The sequence below is a fragment of the Mustela nivalis genome (assembly GCF_964662115.1).
Source record: "Mustela nivalis genome assembly, chromosome: 7".
NCBI lineage: Eukaryota > Metazoa > Chordata > Mammalia > Carnivora > Mustelidae > Mustela > Mustela nivalis.
In genome coordinates, this window is record NC_139026.1 from 99,958,742 (window position 1) to 99,978,960 (window position 20,219).

General features: G+C 36.9%; 1 protein-coding gene across 5 annotated transcripts in view; it reads right to left on the reverse strand.

Annotated features, from left to right (window-relative positions):
• Window positions 1–20,219, reverse strand: part of TAFA2 (TAFA chemokine like family member 2) — a 483,266-nt gene that overhangs the window by 96,964 nt on the left and 366,083 nt on the right. The window lies entirely within an intron of this gene.

The window sequence follows — 20,219 nt, forward strand, 5'->3', positions numbered from 1 at the left end:
TCCGCATCCTCGACAGCATCTGTCATTTCGTGACTTGTTTATTTTAGCCATTCTGACTGGTGTGAGGTGATATCTCATTGTGGTTTTGATTTGTATTTCCCTGATGCCAAGTGATATGGAGCACTTTTTCATGTGTCTGTTGGCCATCTGGATGTCTTCTTTGCAGAAATGTCTGTTCATGTCCTCTGCCCATTTCTTGATTGGATTATTTTTTCCTTGGGTGTTCAGTTTGCTAAGTTCTTTAAAGATTCTGGACACTGGTTCTTTATCTGATATGTCATTTGCAAATATCTTCTCCCAGTCTGTCAGTTGTCTTTTGATTTTGTTAACTGTTTCCTTTGCTGTGCAAAAGCTTTTGATCTTGATGAAATCCCAATAGTTCATTTTTACCCTTGCTTCCTTTGCCTTTGGCATTGTTCCTAGGAAAATGTTGCTGCGGCTGATGTCGAAGAGGTTGCTGCCTGTGTTCTCCTCAAGGATTTTGAAGGATTCCTTTCGCACATTGAGGTCCTTCATCCATTCTGAGTCTATTTTTGTGTGTGGTGTAAGGAAATGGTCCAATTTCATTTTTCTGCATGTGGCTGTACAGGTTGCCCAGCACCATTTATTGAAGAGGCTGTCTTTTTTCCATTGGACATTCATTCCTGCTTTGTCGAAGATTAGTTGACCATAGAGTTGAGGGTCTATTTCTGGGCTCTCTATTCTGTTCCATTGATCTATGTGTCTGTTTTTGTGCCAGTACCATGCTGTCTTGATGATGACAGCTTTGTAATAGAGCTTGAAGTCCGGAATTGTGATGCCACCAACGTTGGCTTTCTTTTTCAATATCCCTTTGGCTATTCAAGGTCTTTTCTGGTTCCATATAAATTTTATAATTATTTGTTCCATTTCTTTGAAAAAGATGGATGGTACTTTGAAAGGAATTGCATTAAATGTGTAGATTGCTTTAGGTAGCATAGACATTTTCACAATATTTATTCTTCCAATCCAGGAGCATGGAACATTTTTCCATTTCTTTGTGTCTTCCTCAATTTCTTTCATGAGTACTTTATAGTTTTCTGAGTATAGATTCTGTGCCTCTTTGGTTAGGTTTATTCCTAGGTATCTTATGGTTTGGGTGCAATTGTAAATGGGATTGACTCCTTAATTTCTCTTTCTTCTGTCTGCTGTTGGTGTAGAGAAATGCAACTGATTTCTGTGCATTGATTTTATATCCTGACACTTTACTGAATTCCTGTATAAGTTCTAGCAGTTTTGGAGTGGAGTCTTTTGGGTTTTCCACATATAGTATCAAAGAGTAATAATTTGACTTCTTCTTTGCTGATTTGGATGCCTTTAATTTCCTTTTGTTGTCTGATTGCTGAGGCTAGGACCTCTAGTACTACGTTGAATAGCAGTGGTGATAATGGGCATCCCTGCCATGTTCCTGACCTTAGCGGAAAAGCTTTCAGTTTTTCTCCATTGAGAATGATATTTGCAGTGGGTTTTTCATAGATGGCTTTGATGATATTGAGGTATGTGCCCTCTATCCCTACACTTTGAAGAGTTTTGATCAGGAAGGGATGCTGTACTTTGTAAAATGCTTTTTCAGCATCTATTGAGAGTATCATATGGTTCTTGTTCTTTCTTTTATTGATTTGTTGTATCACATTGACTGATTTGCGCATGTTGAACCAACCTTGCAGCCCTGGAATAAATCCCACCTGGTCATGGTGAATAATCCTTTTAATGTACTGTTGAATTCTATTGGCTAGTATCTTGTTGCGTATTTTCGCATCTGTGTTCATCAAGGATATTGGTCTATAGCTCTCTTTTTTGATGGGAACCTTGTCTGGTTTTGGGATCAAGGTGATGCTGGCCTCATAAAATGAGTTTGGAAGTTTTCCTTCCATTTCTATTTTTTGGAACAGTTTCAGGAGAATAGGAATTAGTTCTTCTTTAAATGTTTGGTAGAATTCCCCCGGGAAGCCGTCCTGCCCCAGGCTTTTGTTTGTTTGGAGATTTTTAATGACTGTTTCAATCTCCTTACTGGTTATGGGTCTGTTCAGGCTTTCTATTTCTTCCTGGTTCAGTTGTGGTAGTTTATATGTTTCTAGGAATGCATCCATTTCTTCCAGATTGTCAAATTTATTGGTGTAGAGTTGCTCATGGTATGTTCCTATAATAGTTTGTATTTCTTTGGTGTTAGTTGTGATCTCTCCTCTTTCATTCATGATTTTATTTATTTGGGTCCTTTGTCTTTTCATTTTGGTAAGTCTGGCCAGGGGTTTATCAATTTTATTAATTCTTTCAAAAACCAGTCCTAGTTTCGTTGATTTGCTCTATTTTTTTTTTTTTTTTTGGTTTCTATTTCATTGATTTCTGCTCTGATCTTTATGATTTCTCTTCTCCTGCTGGGCTTAGGGTTTCTTTCTTGTTCTTTCTCCAGCTCCTTTAGGTGTAGGGTTAGGTTGTGTACCTGAGACCTTTCTTGTTTCTTGAGAAAGGCTTGTACCGCTATATATTTTCCTCAGGACGGTCTTTGTTGTGTCCCACAGATTTTTAACCATTGTATTTTCATTATCATTTGTTTCCATTATTTTTTTCAATTCTACTTTAATTTCCCGGTTGACCCATTCATTCTTTAGAAGGATGCTGTTTAGTCTCCATGTATTTGGGTTCTTTTCAAACTTCCTTTTGTGGTTGAGTTCTAGATTTAGAGCATTGTGGTCTGAAAATATGCAGGGAATGATCCCAAACTTTTGATGCCGTTTGAGTCCTGATTTAGGACCGAGGATGTGATCTATTCTGGAGAATGTTCCATGTGCACTAGAGAAGAATGTGTATTCTGTGCTTTGGGATGAAATGTTCTCAATATATCTGTGATGTCCATCTGGTCCAGTGTGTCATTTAAGGCCTTTATTTCCTTGCTGATGTTTTGCTTGGATAATCTGTCCATTTCAGTGAGGGGAGTGTTAAGGTCCCCTACTATTATTGTATTATTGTTGATGTGTTTCTTTGATTTTGTTATTAATTGGTTTATATAGTTGGCTGCTCCCACGTTGGGGGCATAGATATTTAAAATTGTTAGATCTTCTTGTTGGACAGGCCCTTTGAGTATGATATAGTGTCCTTCCTCATCTCTTATTATAGTCTTTGGCTTAAAATCTAATTGATCTGATATAAGGATTGCCACTCCTGCTTTCTTCTGATGTCCATTAGTATGGTAAATTCTTTTCCATCCCCTCACTTTATATCTGGAGGTGTCTTCGGGCTTAAAATGAGTTTCTTGAAGGCAACATATAGATGGGTTTTGTTTTTTTATCCATTCTTATACCCTGTGTGTTTTGACAGGGGCATTTAGCCCATTAACATTCAGGGTAACTATTGAGAGTTATGAATTTAGTGCCATTGTATTGCCTGTAAGGTGACTGTTACTGTATATGGTTTCTGTTCCTTTCTGATCTACCACTTGCAGGCTCTCTCTTTGCTTAGAGGACCCCTTTCAATATTTCCTGTAGAGCTGGTTTGGTGTTTCCAAATTCTTTCAGTTTTTGTTTGTCCTGGAAGCTTTTAATCTCTCCTTCTATTTTCAATGATAGCCTAGCTGGATATAGTATTCTTGGCCGCATGTTTTTCTCGTTTAGTGCTCTGAAAATATCATGCCAGCTCTTTCTGGCCTGCCAGGTCTCTGTGGATAAGTCAGCTGCCAATCTAATATTTTTACCATTGTATACTACAGACTTCTTTTCCCGGGCTGCTTTCAGGATTTTCTCTTTGTCACTGAGACTTGTAAATTTTACTATTAGGTGACGGGGTGTGGGCCTATTCTTATTGATTTTGAGGGGTGTTCCCTGAACCTCCTGAATTTTGATGTTCATTCCCTTTGCCATATTGGGGAAATTCTCCCGAATAATTTTCTCCAATATACCTTCTGCTCCCCTCTCTCTTTCTTCTTCTTCTGGAATCCCAATTATTCTAATGTTGTTTCGTCTTATGGTGTCACTTATCTCTCGAATTCTCCCCTCGTGCTCCAGTAGCTGTTTGTCCCTCTTTTGCTCAGCTTCTTTATTCTCTTTCATTTGGTCTTCTATATCACTAATTCTTTCTTCTGCCTCATTTATCCTAGCCGTGAGAGCTTCCATTTTTGATTGCACCTCATTAATAGCTTTTTTGATTTCAACTTGGTTAGATTTTAGTTCTTTTATTTCTCCAGAAAGGGCTTTTATATCTCTCGAGAGGGTTTCGCTAATATCTTCCATTCCTTTTTCGAGCCCGGCTAGAACCTTGAGAATTGTCATTCTGAACTCTAGATCTGACATATTACCAATGTCTGTATTGATTAGGTCTCTAGCCTTTGGTACTGCCTCTTGTTCTTTTTTCTGTGTTGAATTTTTACGTCTTGTCATTTTGTCCAGATAAGAGTATATGAAGGGGCAAGTAAAATACTAAAAGGGTGGCAACAACCCCAGGAAAATATGCTTTAACCAAATTAGAAGAGATCCCAAATCGTGAGGGGGGAGAAAGGGGATAAAAAGAGGTTCAAAAAGGAAGAAAGAAAAAAAAAAAGAAAAGAAAAGTAAAGAATTTAAAAAAAAAAGAAAACAAATAAAGAAATATATAAAAAAGAAAAAATATATATATTAAACTTTCAGAAAGTGGTTGTTTTTCTGTTTCCAGAATTGCTGTTCTTCTTCTCTTCCATCTGCTGATGGATTTTCAGGTGTTTGCAATCTTTAGATAAGCTATGTAGCTGATCTCCGGCTAGCTGAAGTAGTCTCAGCCTGCTACTTCTCCGCCATCTTGACTCCTCCGACAATAATTTTATTTTAAAGATGATTCAATAACTTAATTTAAAATAGTGTCCCAAGAAGTAAAATGGATAGAATAAAGGCAAAAATTCTTTCTAACATATAAGATTTGACCACAGTATTTAGCCACTAAATAGTCATTTGTCAAAACACACCAGCAGTTCGCATTTCTAATGGTTATTACCTTATAGTAACAGAGACCTATAGTACAATACCAGTGCTAGAAAAGATTCTATCCCTTACCGCATTCATGATTTTATATGGACACATCTAATTTTATTTATTTTTTAAGATTTTATTTATTTATTTGACAGACAGAGATCACAAGTAGGCAGAGAGGCAGACACAGGGTGGGGGGGGGGATGTTAAACAGTCTCTGCTGAGCAGAGAGCCCAATGCAGGGCGCCATCCCAGGACCCTGAGACCATGAGCTGAGCCAAAGGCAGAGGCTTAACCCACTGAGCCACCCAAGTGCCCTGAGACATCTAATTTTAATTCAGAAGCTCAAATTTCAGTGAATATTAAGACTGCATATTGCAAGATTTAGAATATTTTTTTAAATGCTTTACAGTGCATTTTAATTTTTGCCAATAGTTTTTTAAAGTTTGTTGCTCAAGTGTTAAACACTGTTTAATATTTAACATTGTGATAGAGATTATTATGGCAACTTCATGACCATGTTAAGTAATTCTTTTGTTTAGGATATGTCCGTCAAGATCCTTGGCAAAACTTTCTTAAATTTCCAGAATGAATTCATACCTTCAGAAATAAGAAACCATATTCACTAGAATGTGGAAATAGCAACTTACTTAACTTTACCTCTTAAAAGTACAGAAATACTAATAAGCAGAACTCATTAATGTGTTTTTAATAGGACAATAATCTACTTACAGACTCAAAAGCGGGGATGGGAATTTACCCTAAATTGCTGATGGTTTCATCTTGGGGGAATTAACAAATTAATAGATTAAATTGTTTGCTATGATGTACTACAGTGCTAAAACAAGATTCCTTAAGATATAGTCCCTCTAATCAAAACACATGGAGAAGAAGAAAGAAGGGAATAACAAACTATTAACACTGGTTCCCTAGGTTTGAAGGATGGAGAGGGTGAAGAAGACATCTGGTTTCTCTCCCATGTTGCGTTACATTTTTTCAGGTAACATGTATGGTTTTTATTCTATTTAATATTTTTTGTATAAATATACATCAGTCAGAAGATAGTGTATAATTATATATGTGCGCATTGCCTATTTCATGGGGAATAGCAACCTCATGGGAAAACCTTAAAAGATGATTAGGATCTGGTTAAGCTGAAGAGTAGAGCAATGTATGAAGAAGAGTATATGTATAGAAGAGAGAGGAAAGGACATGTCATTTAGTGCCTAATTAAGATTGGATCAATACTTTAAAAACCCACTAAGTTTAACCAGGAAAGCTTGAATTTCCAGAATGAAAGCAACATTGAAAGACTGTTGATCTGGAAGGACTAATGCTAATGGGTTCCAGAAGGGAGAGATTGGAATCAGTGAGTCGGCATTTTTCATGGTAGCCTCACATCCCCACGGCATGATTGCAGCACAATAGGCAATTAGGAAATGTATACTGAATGATGGCATAAATGAATGAACTATGATATCAAGATGGAGAGTCTGATAAAGACATCCGGAAATGGTGGTTACAGGAGATTGATGAACCACAGACCCTCGAGTCTGAAAGCATGTGTCCACAAGACCACACCTATAGAAAGGCAGAGAGCAGAGTTTGGTGAACAACTCCCAAGTTAGGTTTCCTGTTACATACATGTTAGCTAATATTGGACAAGTTATTTACCACTGTGAGCTCCAGTTTCCTCGTATTTAAAATGCTGATAATGGTAGTAACCTCCTTATCTTGAAAATGGCATTAAAATAATATTTACAAGATCAGTTGGGATAATAAAAGTATTTATCAAACTGTCTTACACATAGTAAGCATAAACAGTGGTTACTATTCTTGGTATTTTTTTCTTTGTTCAAAGAGCTATATTCATGTGAAGATTTTTCTTTCAGATGCACTTCAAGTATTGTTGATTGGGTCTCAGAGAATTTGTCATAATAAAATTAAGCTTTTTGTTTTTTTGTTTTTAAGTAGCACATGCACTGACATGCACACATTATTCTCTAACCTATGAAACAATCAAGAATTAGGATAAGAATATTTTTTAATTAAAAACAAATTACTCTTACAAGATTTCTACTGATTGTATTCCTGGATTTTCTTCTACTTGTCCATCTTAGTTTTTTACACTGAGGGAAACCTAACTTTTACCTATGGTTGAATGAGGAAAGTCTATTGAGGATAAGTGTGTGAACCTACTTCATCTGTCATCAACACAAAGTACCACGCTCTTCTAAGCCTTCACAGCCACCCTGCCACAGAAAGGAAAATTGCAATACCTCTAAGCACAGGTGACTTAAGTTTGACAAGTTCCAATATTTCCAGGTGGTAATTTCCATACAATTTCCCATTCCCACAGTGTTCTCTGTACATATAACGGGCCAACCCTCCCCACATCTGCAAGGGAGTCATAGGGAATGTTAGGGTCCTCCTGTGAGCTTCATTTCTTCAATCTTCTTTGCCATCTGATCAAAGATTTCCCTTCTATAAAAAATGCATAGATAGGAGTGCCTGGGTGGCTCAGTGGGTAAAAACCTCTGCCTTTGGCTCAGGTCATGATCTCTGGGTCCTGGGATCGAGCCCTGCATCGAGCTCTCTGCTTGGCAGGGAGCCTGCTTCCCTACCTCTCTCTCTGCCTGCCTCTCTGCCTACTTGTGGTCTCTCTCTCTCTCTCTCTGTCAAATAAATAAAAAAAATCTTTTTAAAAAATACATATAGAATTCCTATTCCTGTTCTTCTATCTTTTCAAGTTTTTATAAATATTGATAAATGAACATTTAATATTTTTCCTTAAAATGAGCCCTGCCCAACATTTTAAGAACTCTGCCTCTGATTTTCAGTGTATCAAACTTAAACCTAACTTCCTCAGATAAGTTCTGCTTTAAAAGAGCCATCACCATTATTTTGATTTTCTCTTTTTTAAGACATATAACTTTAGGTCATGACTCCTGTGTTTTTAAAATGTAGGTATTTCCAGTTAAGTATATTTAAGATTAAATGTAGCCTCGGATAAAATTATATGATTAGGGAGGCAGGGCTTGCAATCAAGAACAGATTAGAATTATTGTTTCACATAATATGGATTACTATTATTTTAAGGTGACTTCTACTAACATCTAAATATTAATATAGTTTAAATAATATGACAGAAATAGCTAATTATCTCCCTTGTATTCCCTTCCTCATCCCAAGTGTTGTTGCTGGAAAGTTGAAAGTTGCTGCCTGACTAGACACTACATTTCCCAACTTCCCTTGTGTCTTGGCAGGATAGGTTGTAGTTAGTGGAATCAGGGCAGAAGTGAAGTTTGCTACTTCCAGTCCGGGGCATTACAAGCTCCTATACAATCCTCAATGATTTTACTCTCTTCCATCATCAGCCAGAGAGAAGTATCTGTCTGAGGTGTCCTTGTAAACCAGGTAATGCAGAAGGCAGTTAACTCAACCTGCGTTTCTGAAAGACTGGGTGGGAATTAAGACCAACTTACCACTATTCCTGACACTATTCCTTTCCAGGAGGAAAGGCAGTGGATAAACTTTTATTGTATTAATCTATTGATATTTGGTAGTTAATTTTTTATAGCAGCTAGAGTAACCCTAACTAGATCATGTATTCAAAAGACTAAGTGTAAAAGAAAACTATATCAATGCTATAGAAGTAAAAATAAATATTTTTTCTCAAAGGGAGATTTCTAAATAGTAATGTCAACAGATTACCACACAATTACTATAAATAGCACATAATGGAAATCATTATAATTTGTCTAACATGTATTGATTGCTTAAAATGTGCCACTATACATATATTACCATGTTTCATTCTGAAAATCCCTACCACTGAAAAACATAAAGCTTAGAGATGTTAAGTGACTTGCCAAAGATTAAATTGGTAGCAGTTGGTAAGAGAGGGGATTTAAAACACCCATCAAGTGGAAATAATCATGTGGCTAGTGAATGAAGAGAATATTAAGAAACCCAAACCAAAAGAATAAAGCAAATTTGTATTGCTCATTCAATTAGGAAGTGTTTATGTACCGGGCATGATGGTATTCAAGGCCTGTGGGAAATAAGAATATGTAAAGGACATGAACCATGACATGAGGCATATTAAAAACCAGTTGGGGACATAAACCATGTACAAAAATAACTGCAACAAAATATAGTATATAGTAAATGTCATAATAATACTGCAGAATATTATGAGAGTTCAGATGAGAAAGGTCATTTTTAGCAAAGTATCAGATCACACTGTAAAAAATAATACTTAATCTGGCCCTTCATGAATAGGTAGAATTCAGTAAGTAGAGATAGGAAAGAAAAACTTTCAAGTGGACAAGTATATGGCATGATGGAAAAGAGGAAATGAATGGGCAAAAAAAGTAGAAAGACAATTGAGATCAGTTCACAGTGGACCTTGAATATCAAGCTAAGATTTTACTTTATTATACGCACACAACAGAAACTATTAATAAAGTTCTATAGTAGCTAAATAAATCTAATGATCAAGTATGGATTGAACTAGAGGATTAGACTCTGAAAGAGCCTCATCTCTCATCTTTTTCTTCCTTTGTTAGTGCAATGGCTATTTTGTCTTATGTTTTACCTTTCTTTTTCATAGATATGTACTGAAGACAGTTCAGAAAATTCAGATGAATAAAAACCAAAAAGAATCTCCTAACTTGTTTGCCAAATCTCCTTCCCTAATTTTCCCTTAAAAATATACAGAAAAAAAGTTTTACAAAAATAGCATCAAACAACACATATTGCTATGTAACCTTCTTTTAAAACTTCATGATTGTATAGCATCCCATCAGTTGACTAAATCATAATGTTTTAAACACCCAATTAAATACCCAACTAATAAAAATGAGTTTTTACTCATTAACTATATTTGATAACTGTGATAAACAGCAGAGGAATTCCTCTTCTCCACAAAGATGTCCCCATCCTAATCTGCAGGATCTGTCAGTATGTTACCTTACATGGCAATGGGGACTTTGAGATGGGACTATTATCCTGGATTATCTAGGTTGACTTGATGTAATCACAAGGGTCCTGTGAAGAGGGAGATAAGGAGTCAGCATCAGAAAAGGCAATATGATCATGGAAATACAGGAAAGGAGACTGGAAGATGCTATACAGCTGGGCTTTAAAGATACAGAATGGGACGACCAGCCAAGGAATGTGGAGGGCTTCCAGAAGCTAGGAAATGGACTTTCCCCTAGATCCTCCTTGAAGGAACAAAGCTCTGCCAACTCCCTGACTTTAGCCCAGCAAGACCCATTTTAGACTTCTGACCTCCAGAATTATAAGAATATCAATTTGTGTTCTTGCAAGTCACAAATGTTAGAACAACAATAAGAAAAATAATACATAAGACTTTTGCAGTAAGTAATTATTGTGGGAGATGATAGTGTCCTAGAGTAGAGTGTAGTGGCAGAAATAGTAGAGAAGTAGATAAGGCCTTTTTTTTCCTAGGCAGATCTGATAGAACAGGCATTGGATTAGATCTATGAGATTTGACTCATACAAGTAGCTAGATAATGAAGATAGGAGTTAAGTTGGGAAAATTGTAGAGGAAACAGGTTGAGCGGAGGAGGAAATGCTGTTTCATTTTGCAAGTGTTAAGTTTCTGATGCCATTAGATACTCAAGAGAGGATAAGAAGTAGGCAATTGGATATATTCATTTGGGGCTCAGTGCAGAAGTAGGGAGTGGAGATTTAAATTTTACTTTGGGGCACTAGGGCTCAGTCAGTTAAGCCGCTGACTCTTGATTTCAGTTCAGGCATTGATCTCAGGGTTGTGAGTTCAAGCCCTGCGTTGGACTCCATGTGGGGCATGAGGCATACTTAAAAAATAAAAATAAATAAATAAATTTTACTTAGAATTTGGAATTCATCACTATTTAGGTGGTATTTAAAGCTATGAGGCTTGCTAAAATTACTCTTCAAGCACTAAATATTTATTAAGCAACTGCTTGTCTAAGATCAAGACATACAGTAGTGAGCAACATTGTCCCTACTCTCATGAAGCTTTTATTTCAGTAAAATGAGCCATACAATAAATAAACCACCTGAATAAATAATTATATAAGAATAAATGTTATAATGAAAATAAAGCAAGATGGCGAGGTCTCGAGACCCTATTAAGCAGTTGGAAAAGGTTATTCTCAGGAATTGGTAAAATACATTAGCATATGGAAGAGCAAAGTATCCTTAGAAGACCAGAGACTTCTTCACTGAGAAAGCATTTAACCTGAGACTTGAATGACAGTAAACAGACATACTTATTGTCTTCTCCCATGTGACCGAGCACTTGGAGAACAGACATATCACATTTTCTTTTTTTTTTTGTATGCAGTCTGTCACCAAATTAGCTATTATTATGATATATATTATGTATAGCTTTGAAAAAGTATGAGCAAACAATAAGTATTTACTGTCTACAAGGTCTGGGAGACCAAAAGAAAGAAAAAAAAAATTTTTTTTTAAGATATTTATTTATTTATTTATTTGACAGAGAGAAATCACAAGTACACTGAGAGGCAGGCAGAGAGAGAGAGAGAAGGAAGCAGGCTCCCTGCTGAGCAGAGAGCCCGATGCGGGACTCGATCCCAGGACCCTGAGATCATGACCTGAGCCAAAGGCAGCGGCTTAACCCACTGAGCCACCCAGGCACCCCAAGAAAGAAAAAGATTTTGTTGCCATTTCCAGTAGCTCACGATCTATGTGAAGAGACTACGGAAACACAGGGATCCAAATGGCAAGACATCAAGCAGCATCATGTGCCCCTGCTACAGTATGTGTTACATGAAGACAGCCTGATAAAGTGAACAAAAAGTGGGCTTGCATTAAGAAGACAAGATTCTCAAACCTGACCTTGCACAGAAGAGGACTTGGGACCTTGACAAGTAATTTAACTTCTGAGGCTTCAGTTTCTAGTCTATAAATAGCAGTAAACCTATCTTCCTGCCCTACCTGCATGTGACAGGACCAAATCAGTGACCAAGTGAAAATAGTAGTTATTATCATAGTAAAAATAATTCCTATTAGGATAATCATTAGGATAACACCGTTAAGAACCCAAAGTGCCAAGAAAAAAATGCCCTAGAGATGGAGACTGTATGATGAATCTATATGATATGGTTTTGATATACTAGAGATTTTAAACATACACAGTCAATTCCTAGACACCATTTTTCCCCCCAAGACAGAGTTGGTTTTTTTTTTTTTTTTTTTTTTTTCCTACTCAAAAGGTCATCTTAAAGTTAGTGCTTTAAAGATGGCTTTATTGTGTGGTAAGCAGCAAGTAGGTATGACCTGGGTCTTTAAAGACTGATTCCTTGGCTCTTTCCAGTTCTGATGCAGATTAGTGCAGCCCAGAGCAGCCATAAAAAGGCCACAATGAGTGAATTTTAGCAGAAAGCAATAACAGTGATCTATAAAAATGGCTAAAATAAACATAAATCAGCTACCTCTAAATGACATATTGACACAATTCTGTGGTCTACGGAACCAACCTCGATCTTCCTCTAGGCATTTTTTCCTCCCAGTGCTCTAAACTTCATTCTCGGAAACTTTAAATCACAATGACGGCTCTGGGGAGCCTCTGCTATTCAGTTACCTTCACTTCTTGCTTCCATCATTCTTCAGCAACACCCAAGACTGCTCAGTAGCCAAAACAGGCTCTCCCGAGTGCCCAACATCAACTACACCATTCCTCCTTCTGAGTCAGCAGCAGGATGCCTGCCATCCTCACCACAAAGGTGGAATCCACATCTTTATCCACCGGGACTTTCAGCCAACTGACTCTGATCATTTTTTCTGAAGCACCAACTTTCTCTATCCTTCTTACCTGTCATTAAATCTTCAACTCATTCTCTCTGTTCTGTATTGTCACATCTCTCTTTTTCTTTACCAAACAGAATCTGCCTAAGCCCATTCCAAGTACATAAAAATTGTACATTTCAGTGCTCATGTTCTTTTCTTACATTTAATAGGTCATGTGCCAACAGAGTTGTTCGACTTGGATAAGTAATGTAACATCCCTGGTCCTTCTCATCAGTAAAATTGGGATGAGGTGGACTAAACTGTACTGGATTTCACACTTATATTAAATAGTGAGGGTTTTTTTTAAAAAGATTTTATTTTATTTATTTGATAGACAGAGATCACAAGTAGGCAGAGAGGCAGGCAGAGAGAGAGAGGGAAGCAGGCTCCCCGCTGAGCAGAGAGCCGATTGCGGGGCTCCATCCCAGGACCCTGAGACCACGACCTGAGCCGGAGGCAGCAGCTTAACCCACTGCGCCACCCAGGCACCCCAAATAGTGAGGTTTTTTCTTTAAATGCTATTGTATACCTAGTTATAGATATATGTAGAAAAAAAATAGGTCAAATAGAGCACCACCTGATACAGGTTGGAATGGGATTCCAGGGCCCTGTTCCCTTGGTGTATCATTCCCCTTTGCTATGGTGCCTGTGAGATACTTCCAAACCATAAGACTCCAACGAGCCCATGGTCGTCTTTGAACTAAGGGATCAATAAGTTGTTTTCTAGCCCTACTATCCAAAGATGCTATTCAACATAGCTATATAGCAAGAAAAATTGAGTGGGAAAGAATCCATAATGTTGCCAAGTGCTGACTTTTGCTTTATCAAAATGCTCCATAAGCAGTATCTCATTTAACTCCAATAATAAATGGTATCATACTCACTTTAACCAAAGAAAGGACATACTAAGAAAGAGATTGTAACTTGTTTAAATTTACATGTTTTGTAAGAAGGCTGGAATGAGATTCAAACCTTTGCTTCTTCCACTGTGGTACACTACCTCTAAACCCAATCACCTTTTTCTAACCTAGTCCTCATCCAGCAATAATCACTAATTACATTCTTTAACATATTGTGTTGTGAAGGTGTTCAGCATATCTGATCGATGGTGGATGTTTATATTTACTTATTCTAGTAATAAATAAAGCAGCAGCAAGGAGTAGTTTTGCAGAGATAGCTAAGAAATCATAGTTTTGAATGAAAGAGAGAAATGGGGAGGAGAGTATTGATACATTTACAGTTAAATGTTCTTAAATCTAACATTGCATTTTTCCTCCAAAACTAAAACTTTTAAATGAACTAGAAAAATTGTGATTACCTGAGCATATTACTTCAAAGAATAAATTTTTAATTCATATTAACCCATACAGTACCATGGAGTCCAGAGTACACACTGGATTTTTAACACTTGTTAAATTCCTCCAACAACAAAATGTAGAAATAATCAGATTTCGTCTCATAATTCCATACCCTTAGAACACCTCTTCTGCAAATCCAGATCCCTTTGGATAATTACAGAAATAGCATAGCTGTGGAAAACATACTAGGGATCTGAACTCAAAAACTTGCTAGATACTGCATTATCATTCCCTGTCTACCAGCTTATATCTTTCCTCAGATTCTATGTTTTCTTTGCTCTTTTTCCTCTGGCAGATGTTCAGGGGCGAATTATGCAATTTAGAACCCAAAATTCCACTCCATCCAGATGCCTAATTTGCTAACTATTCACTTGTCAAAAACATATGTTCACTGTCTATTACGTAATGACGAAAGCTCAGAACAGCTTCTGGTTTCCATTTCATGAATCGATACAGAGAATCTGACAAATGTCCCGGAAGGCATTTTTCGCTGCACATTTCCATGAAACCTTTTATTAAATTTCATAAATGCAGCAACATCTGGGATAAAAAAAACTTTCTCCCCAGAAGTTCTAAGATTCAAAATCATTGTACATTTTTCTTTTCAAAAATCCATGGACAAATTTGCGGGATAATGGTAAAATTTAATGGGGTCTCCAAGTTTTGTTAAAAGTTTAGTTGATCTTGAAAAGAGCCACTCTATCCTACTTTGAAAACATGGGGAAAAAAGTTTGTACAAGTCTTATTGATCCTTGTTGAATTTTTAAAGAAAAGTGCATTTGTATTAGTTTCTCCTACTACAGTAGTTGCTAACATCGTTCATAGTGTCAAGGTCAACATTACTCTGTGGATCAGTAATGAAATCAAAAGCATCTGTGTCATTTACTTTAATATGAAAAATTTATAAAACAGTTGCGTGGGGATGGATAGTAGAAATAACTAGACCACAACAGATAATACCATATTGTGTTCTCACATCTGTTTCAATATATCAAAATAATATGGGAAACAAGCTTTTGTTGCCTATAACATCCACATTTATTCCCTCATTGATTTTAACTAAACTCTAATAAGCACTAATATAAATAAGCACTAATATAAGTAATGTAAGAATAGTAATATTCTACCTACCTACCTACCTACCTACCTACCTACTTGGCTTTCTTGAACTCTACCTAACTGTGAGTCTTAGGAACTCCCAATACCCAGAATAATGTCAGTTAGAATAATACAAAGAAATGAAGAGAAGTTGGAAGGAGGAAGACAAGGAAGAAGGAAATATAAAGCTTTATTATACCACCTTTTCTGTCCCACTAAATAAGCTATTCACTGATTATTTGGTGACCCTGTGAATAAATGAATATGAAAATACAGTGAAAAGAATTCTACTTGGGAAAGGAGATGGATTTTAATCCTATGTTTTTTCCCTAGCAAGAATAGAAACTCATTGGCCTCTCTGGATCTCACACACAACATGAAGGACTGAGACTACGTGACTTGTAATTCTAACATTAACATTCTATGAGGGAGTATATATATATATATATATATGGGAATGTATGCATATATGGAAACTCTTGTTCTTTGTTTAGAGATATTATGCAATCACTGGGTATATCTAGATACTAAACCTTGGGAAGATGTCTGTATCCTTGCTAATTTGTTGGTGGTACAGACAGCTTTTCTTATTGCCTGCACACATTAGGCATTCATTCAATGATTAGTTAGTTCCTTTTTTCCCTCAAAAATTACTACCTATTTGATAGAGCTTTACACACACACACACACACACACACACACACACACACATCAGACATCAAACAATTAAATGTGCTCACTAAAACATCTCATTGCTATTTGAATTAATTGCTATATGTCAGATGAACATATCTCTTACCTCACTTTCTTTAACTAAAGGGTAAAATGTTGACATAGTCATATTAATGATTAAGTATTTCTAGTATAAGTGAAAGGCTTAAAGATTCTCAAATTTTTATTAGGTGGAATCTGTTTTTACTGGTTCTTTTTAATATCCAATTTAGGATGTAGTTATGAAATAAAAAGAAAATCAAAATACATCTGCAGTTAAATAAGAGTACCACTTCAGAACTGAAATTGGAGATTTTACGTTGAGATAGCCTACTGAGGGTTACCTCTTAATAAAGTGGATTCCAAGAAAGAAAGGGAAGAAGAAAAAGGAAGAAGGAAGACAGGGAGGGAGGGAGTAGAGACAGGAAAAGAGAGACCCTTAGAAACAAGTGTTATTTCAGAGCTGTTCTAGGAAACTGTGTGTCATTTGGACTGTGACTCATATTAACATAAATTTGCAAGTAAGAACTCTAATAAGAACATATTTATCCTCCATCCTTAAAATTCCACCAGCACCTCTCCAAGAGAATGTTAATTATAACAATGTATAACTGACTTTATGGGATTTAAATTTGGAGAAATTTTTTTTTAATTAACTCATTTTCTGCCATGCTTCAAAACTTGTTCTTAAAACTTAAGAAATGAAAATTCTGAATTCATATTTCTAAATTTTGAATGAGCTTTTAATCTATAGGGAATTTTTCCAGCCATGATCTTCTTTGAGTTTCATAGTCCACTTACAGGTAAATCAGAATTGTTAGCCCCATTTTACAGATAATCACAGTTATAAGTGATTAAATGAATTAATTTTAAAAATTAGCTACAATTTTATACTTGAAATCAGTTATAAAGTCACAAATACAAGAAATTTTATAGATCTTTATGAATAACCTCCCTTTTGAGTATATTTTGGAAATTTAATTTCTCATTCATTCTTAGGGAGTCATTTGCATTAATTTAGTCTGTGACTCTGCCATGCGTAAAAATGTGCATCTCTTTCTTCACTGATGATAAGAACATGAATCCAAGATATCAAGAAATGGTTCTCTCACCTCTAAATCTCATAACTTGAACACCATAGATCTGAAATAAACCATCTCTTCATTAGGCACATTCGTGTATATACACATTTGCTGTGAGGTGATAGTATTAAGTTGGAAGCAATATCAAGATGTAAGGGTAATGAAATGGTGCTTTCCTCCCTGCCCTCCAACTCTAATCTATTACAACTTTAGTGCCACCTACATATTCTAAATCAGGATAAATATGCAACTGTAAAGAGGCAAAATGCAGTTAAAGTAAAACGGATAGAAAACTAAGAAACCGGGGCGCCTGGGTGGCTCAGTGGATTAAGCCGCTGCCTTCGGCTCAGGTCATGATCTCAGTGTCCTGGGATCGAGCCCCGCATCGGGCTCTTTGCTCAGCGGGAGCCTGCTTCCTTCTCTCTCTCTGCCTGACTCTCCACCTACTTGTGATCTTTCTCTCTGTCAAATAAAATTAATAAAATCTTTAAAAAAAAAAGAAAACTAAAAAACCAGTAGGGAGGACAAAATACTTGTTCACCACACACCTTCCCGATGTTAAATGTCACTTCTCTAAAGGTCTCTAATTCTTCAGACACAGAAGATTTGCCTACGGTTTTGCACCAGGTTTAGTTCATAATACCACACTCTGAGCATACTGTATAATAATTTTGTTTATGCCTCCTTCTTCCCCACTAGACTATGAAATACTCAAAAGGACTGAGTCTTGACCTTTGTATTCCTAGGGCCAACATAATGTCTAGGACGTAGTATATCCTAAGCTGTATGTATATGTAATAAAGTAAATGAGCTGGTGATTCACATCGTGGGAATCACCAACACATTCTCTAAGGAGTAGAGCCTATCCAAGATCAGAAGAAGAACCAGTAGTATAATCAAGATTCAGATCCAGGTATTTCATGGGTTTGTGATTGATAATTTTGACCATTCAATCTATATATTTCTCTATAGCATTATACCTAATTTTAGGAAATAACATGGTAGTTATTTTTTTGCTCTATAAATAAGCTAACAGCATATGAATAAAATATTATTTAAAATTGGTGTCAAAGAGTCTTTTAATTTTATTCTTTGTGTACCAAAATAAGCATAGTATGTGTATAATTTTTACTTTATTACACCATTTTTAAAAAATGTTTATGAAAAATGTTCCAAAATCTGTTTCTTTGGGTCAAAGCCAATCTTCATAAACTACATTTAACTGAATTAATTTCAGTGCAGGTGCTCATTAACTTTGCTATCTAAGAGCTCAGAGTCCCTAAGTAGGTCACATTTTCAGCTTCAATCCTAGATAAACCACTCAACCTCTGAGTACTTCTGCTTGCAAGTCAGTAAAGTGAGTAGTTGTATCAGAAAACCTCACAGGTTCTGTCCTGCTCACAGCATTCTATATTGACATACCATTTTCAGGAATCTTAGTATGAACTCTACACTAGCTCCAGTTCTTAAGCTACCAGCAAATAAAGATCGTCTTCCTCTCTCCTCCAAATCAATTGGGTCCTTCAATTTTTATATCCTTTTGGTGTAAATCCACACTTTTTTTTTTTTTTTTTTTTTTTTTTTTTTTTTTGATGGAGAGAGATCACAAGTAGGCAGAGAGGCAGGCAGAGAGAGAGGAGGAAGCAGGCTCCCCACTGAGCAGAGAGCCCGATGCAGGGCTCGATCCCAGGACCCTGGGATCATGACCTGAGCTGAAGGCAGAGGCTTTAACCCACTGAGCCACCCAGGCGCCACCACACATAAAATTTTTTAAAATGAGGTAGGGGAGTTTTTAGAATAAACTGGCAACAGAACTCAAAGCAGGACTTATGCATGAACAAACAGGAGCCACATGCCAAAGCCATTATTGTGGTGAAAAACTTGAAGTTGGCCCCAAAGATAGCCAACTATTGGTGTTCCCAACCTAATAGATTCCTCTCCCTTTGAATGTGGGTGAGACCTGTGATTTGCTTATAACCAGAAGAAGATGGCAGAAGTAATGGGAGGTCACTTCATGACTGTGTTATATAAGACTGTCCTGTTAGCAAAGTGGCTGCACAGTCTCTCTTGCCAGCTGTGAAAGAAGCAAGCTGCCATAAAAAGGAGAAGCTCATGCTGCAAGAACTGCTGGTAGTCTCTAGCAGCAGATGGTAGCCTTAGCCCTAGGCTGCAAGGAAATGAATTGTGAGTAACCCGAGTGAGCTAGGAAGTTAAGTTCTTACCCAGTTGAGCCTCTGATGAGACTGAGCCCCAGCCAACGTCTGGACTGCAGCCTAGTGAGACCCTGAAGCACAGAGCCCAGTTATACCATGTCTGGACTCCTGACTTACAAAAAGCACAAGATAATAAATGTGTGTTGTTGCTGTTTTTTTTGTTTTGTTTTGTTTTAAGATTTTATTTATTTATTTGACAGAGATCACAGGTAGGCAGAGAGGCAGGCAGAGAGAGTGAGAGGGAAGCAGGCTCCCTGCTAAGCAGAGAGCCCAATGCGGGACTCGATCCCAGGACCCTGAGATCATGACCTGAGCCGAAGGCAGTGGCTTAACCCACTGAGCCACCCAGGTGCCCCAAATGTGTGTTGTTTGAAGCTGCTAATTTTGTGTTAGTTTTTCATGGTATAATAGGTAATGAATATAAACTATGAAAGTAACCTCGGTCTCTTCATACTTGCATTTTGTGTAGGGTGCTCCATACACTTAGGAAGTAAAAAACATAGTGACCCATTTCATCTCCTCTAGAAAAAACAATAGACATAGCTATTTTGTTTCTTAAAAATGCATTACATTTTATCCTCTCAGAAATCTGAAATAGGGGAGCCTGGGTGGCTCAGTGGGTTAAAGCCTCTGCCTTCGGCTCAGGTCATGATCTCAGGGTCCTGGGATCGAGCCCCACATCGGGCTCTCTGCTCAGCAGGGAGCCTGCTTCCCCCTCTCTCTCTCTACCTGCCTCTCCGCCTACTTGTAATCTCTGTCTGTCAAATAAATAAATAAAATTAAAAAAAAAAAAAAGAAATCTGAAATAAAACACACCTCAGAAAATGAAAGACAAATTTATTCTCAAAGTAACAGTGAAGGCTCCAGCCATTTTTTGTGTTTAGGGTCCAAAAGTACTGATAGTAACAAGTCTTACTTAAATTCATTCAGTCATTCATTTATCAAGTCTTGAATGCATTTCTATTTGGCAGAAATTGTAAA